The sequence below is a fragment of the Clupea harengus genome, chromosome 2, assembly GCF_900700415.2.
Source record: "Clupea harengus chromosome 2, Ch_v2.0.2, whole genome shotgun sequence".
NCBI classification, from domain to species: domain Eukaryota; kingdom Metazoa; phylum Chordata; class Actinopteri; order Clupeiformes; family Clupeidae; genus Clupea; species Clupea harengus.
Window position 1 is genome coordinate 10,951,545 of NC_045153.1, and position 5,000 is coordinate 10,956,544.

The window sequence follows — 5,000 nt, forward strand, 5'->3', positions numbered from 1 at the left end:
GCTGCACTGGGAAGGGTATTGATGAAAGTGGGGTTTATGTCTTCAAAGGCTGTGTTTGTGTTGTACGTACAGGCAGGGTGGGTGAGAACGTTATATAATAGCCAATTTCCTGATAGAGTAGACCAAACTGGCCATCCTTAAATCACATGAAGCAAAAAAAAATTAAGGCCAGGATACAGACATGATATCCATGTTTAAATCTCTGGTGGAAACAAGAATAATGGTTGAGTACAGGTTCTACCAGCAACGTAGAACGTGACTCAGATCAGAGAGAAACGGTGTAAGGGACGTGATAGTTACCATTAGTGACTCCGAGAGGCTTGTTTTAAACTGGTGAAATGGACAGATTTATTTAAGTCAGTGTTTTTTACGATGGTATTCTATTGGTGTTTTAAAAGTCATAAGTCCCTCTTTCTCTCCCTCTCCCTCTTTCTCTAACCTCCCATCTCTCTCCATTTCTCTTTAACCCCCCCACCCCCTCTCTCCCTGTGTCTTTCTCCTCCCTGAATCCAGGGGTAGGAGAGGAATGTCCTTTTTTGTGGGGTGGATGAGCCAGATGGCCTTGTGTTTGTGTGTTGTGAGAGGTTGGCCCTGTGTTTGTGTGTTGTGAGAGGGTAGGGGGCTCTTGGGCTGCTTGAGTGACTGGTGTGGAGGGTCGGGGGAGGTCTTCTCTCATGATGTTGCCTTTAGTGGTGCCACGTCCAAGGTTAAAGAAAAGCGTGACGTTTGTCTGTTACAGTTCTTTCTGGGGTCAGCTAAAATGGCCATTTGGAGGACTCGGAAGAGCAAGATATTGGCAGTGGGTTCAATTGATTGTAGAAGTTTATAAGGGGATGATGGTAGGGTACATGAAACGAATATGCATTCTATAAAATGGTTAATTACATTATGTCTTTTTTCTACTGGTTGGGGGTGGGGGGCTGGTGTGTGAGATTGGTGGTGATGGGCAGATCGTTTCTAAAGTGTGACAGGGAGGGTACTATTTTATGTAGTGTGTAGTATGTTGTGTGTGGGGAATTGTAATGCCATATATGTTTTATTGGTATTGGCATGTGAGAAAATAAAGCAATGGTTTGATAAAGAAGAGTTAAACTCTCTCTCTCTCTCTCTCTCTCTCTCTCTCTCTCTCTCTCTCTCCCTCTCTCTGATTTTTTGTTGTTGTTTCCTTCATGATTTAATATTTGCAACCGAGTGCTGATATTTCAGTGGAGGAATGTGGTTTAGCAGTGGGTGAAGTTGTGGGACTTAGTGTTGTGTCCGCTTTGAGAATGAATAGTCCTGTTGTTCTTTTTTTGGACAGTGTTGATTAAGTCAACAAGATTCTAAGTCATGTCATTGTTATCAATCACATTTTTGTCAATGTTCTTCCCCTGGTTACTCCTGCTAAATGTATAACATTGTCAAACTGTTTATAAAAGATGAGGTTTTAGAACGTGAATTGGCCAGATACGGACAGACCCTAGTGGCTACTGAGTTACTACAGAGCTACTACTGAGTGTTGGGTGTGGGAAAGAAGGCCATCTTTTTCGGTCATGCTCAGAGAGAAACGGGGGAAAGTAGGCCCATGGTCCAATCAGCTCTGGTTATTGGAGCAGGAGAACATGTTCATTTGGAGGTTGGCAGAGGGGCAGGAGAGGAGCCATGCACCAATCCCGGGGGTTGCCAAAAGGAGAAAGTAGTGAAAGTACAAGATGCAACCAGAAAATGGTAAATGTGGGAAGAACAAAATAACAAACGATCTGATGGAAGAAAATGGTGAAACTACTATTGAGGTTCTAGAGGCAGTTTTGTGTGGCGAGGAGGTGATAGACAACCTGTCTTCAAAACTTTGATCGTTGAAAGAAAATAGGGAATCAGTTTTATCATACTAGAGGCGCAAAAAAAGCTAGAGGTACTGCAGGAGATGACATTGATGACACGGCTGCCGACACTGAGAATGATTCCTCAGATTTGTTTTTTATTTCTTCTTCTCTAGAAATTGGGTTCTTCAGTCTTATTTCGTTGATGACATTATAGAGGGCCGACTCTTAAAAGTTGAACCGTGTGTTTTTATTTGTATATGTGGATGGGGATACTTGGGGTCTCTGGCTAGGCTAATTGTCAGAAGCTGCAGCTATAGCTGGATCCAAACACACGACTCAAAAAAGGGAAAGTGCCAGCAATATACTCAGGATTTAGCTGAATCCACAGGAGATGACGCCTGCATTGAGGCAGCAAAGCCACAGAAGGTTGCATGAGCTGACCTGCTGAGCAGAAGAGCACAAGGGACATTGGTCCAATCACGTTATCGGAATGTGGCGCAGATGGATGCTTCGTCCAAATTCTTCTTTAGTCTGGAGCGGCAAAAAGGTCAGAGACGATACATACTTGCTCTGCTTTCAGAGTCAAGGTCTGTGCTGATCTGTACACCAGTAAGCATACTGAGCAGCTGGTTGTGGAAAAGTCTTTTTTTTTTGATGATCTTCCTAAAATTGAAATCTAAATTAGAAATCTGCCACAGAGTTAGAGACGGAGGATCTGACGGGTGCCCTTCAGACCCTGGAGTGTGGGAAAGCACCTGGCATTGATGGACTCGCTGCATAATATTACAGGTGCTTTTGGCCGGTAATTGGGAAGAATCTGGTAGAGGTACTGAATGACAGCATAGCAAAAGGTCAGCCATCCACAAGCTGTGAAAGAGCAGTTCTGACACTGCCTCCTACAAAAGGCAATCTGCATGATATTAAAAACTGGACATTGGTCGCACTTTTGTGTTGTGATTACAAGCTACATGATTTCTCTACCTCAAGGGTAAAGTTTGATCAGAGGAGGATTTTAAAAATCTTGGAGTTTATTTGGGTGAAAGCAAGTACAGATGAAAAGTTGGGAAGGTGTCCTAGATTGGGAAGGTTAAAGGACACTTTAATAGATGCTCCTGGTTGCTACTACATATGTCTTATTGGAAGGTAGTGGGACAGGTTCTCCATCCTGATCAGGCCAAGCAGGTCCATTTTTGACAACCTCTCCTTAATCCGCGACTGATGATGGTCTAATTTCTTTACACCAGGAAAAGGCATTTGACTGGGTTGAACATGTGGCGTACTCTTACAGCGTTTGGGTTGAACCCAGGTCTTGTGTTGTCAAGATAAATGATTCGTATTGTGACGCTGAAAGTATATAAAAAATGAATGGTGGTTGATGTTCTCCATTTAAAGTTCAAAGGGCTGTGCTCTTTCAGGGATGTTGTGTCCTTTGGCAAGAGAGCCTTTTCTACAGAAACCGCAGGTTGAATCTGGGCTGCTTATTCTGCATATTCTGATAATGTTATTGTAATTGTCAAAACTCAAAAAGATGTTGGAGAATTTACTTGATCAGCTAAGATCAACTGGAACAAGAGTGAAGCCCTATTTACAGGAACATGAGGCATGAGAGGGTTAAGTTCATTTTAAGTTGATTTGGGTGATAATCAAATAGAGATGAAAAGTTGGTTAGGTGTCCTAGATTGGGAAGGTTAAAGGACACCTTAATAGATGGTCCTGGGTGCTACCACATATGTCTTATTGGGGACATAAACTAATTTGCCGTAATCTGGTGGCATTGTCTCTGTGGCCTTGTGTAATGCGTATGGATCCTCCCCCAGGCCTGCTTTCCAACATCCAAGCAGAAATAGAGGACTTCTTCTGGGATAAATTGCTCTGGGTACCCCAGAGTGCTCTGTTTGTGCCCAAAGAAGACAGGGGGGCGGGGGGAGTGCACCTGGCGAGTTGAGTTGCAGTTTTTTCTGCAGAGGCTACTTTATAGAGCAGGAGACTTAGTGTGGAGACCTTTGGCCTGACCTTTGGCCTTTTACATTACTGCGGAGGCTAGGGGGTTTGTATTTAGATCTCTCTTTGTTTTTTAATGGATGACCTCTCCAGGAACCCTCTTTTTACTGCAGACTTTGATTTTAATGGACCCAGAGAGATTACCTCTCCAGGAACTAACCTCCTTTTTTTACTGCAGACTTTTTAAAGTACTTTGTTGATTTAATATACAGGGAGAAGGAATTTCTACTTCTCTACACCGGCTCTCGGTAGGACCTCAGATGAGGGGGGCACATTTGGACCTATCAAGAGGGATGACTCCTTCCCTGGGTCATATTTTGGGCAACAGAGGACTAAGGACTGTATGGGGTCCTTGTGATTTTACCAGGTCCTGCATTCAGTAATGTAGATCAGGTGGAAATAGTTTTAGAAATTAGATCTTTTCCGTGTTGTGACACTGCTGTTAGATGGGTGGGAGTCTGCATTGACAGAATGAGAAAAGTGCTTTGTTGCTGTCTTTGCACAGTGACTGCAGTGAGTCTGTTCCAAAGCTGAGTCTGTTCCGAAGCTGAGTCTGACTCTGTTGGGTGTGTGGGTCATTTATTGAAGGTAACTGATTTGGACATCATGGGTTTTGAAGCAGCAAGTGGAAAAAGCTATTTTATAAAGCTTGTGTTAAGACGTTGAATAAAACGTTAAATGCAAGGGTTGGCACACTATGGTATATCAAACATGGGCTTAATGATGATGTTAAACCTGCATGGAGAGCTTTCTATAAAGCACCATTAGCAAAACAATATGGTGACTTGGAAATGGAAAATCAATGGAATGGAATGGAAAATCAGACATTGTTTCTGTTAGAAATCCAGCTGTTGTTGTCCTTTTTGTGCAGAGAGAGAAACGGTCTTTCACTTTTAGAGTGCGTCTGCAAATGTTTTGATGTTGGTTTTACAAAATGTTGTTTTATTTTGGGTGTTATGTAAACTTTATTCTGAGGCAAGGGAAGATAGCGATATGGATTAGTAAAGAGGATGGTGTTTGTGTCAAGTCAAGATGGTGTTTGTGTCTTCTTAAGATTGGTGAAGTCCAGAATGATGGATTAGTAAAGAGGATGGTGTTTGTGTCTTCTTAAGATTGGTGAAGTCCAGAATGATGGATTAGTAGAGAGGATGGTGTTTGTGTCAAGTCAAGATGGTGTTTGTGTCTCCTTAAGATTGG

At 42.7% G+C, this 5,000-nt stretch overlaps 1 protein-coding gene across 1 annotated transcript in view; it reads left to right on the forward strand.

Annotated features, from left to right (window-relative positions):
• vangl1 (VANGL planar cell polarity protein 1) overlaps nucleotides 1-5,000 on the forward strand; it is an 87,247-nt gene that overhangs the window by 54,564 nt on the left and 27,683 nt on the right. The gene's annotated exons all lie outside the window — the stretch shown is intronic.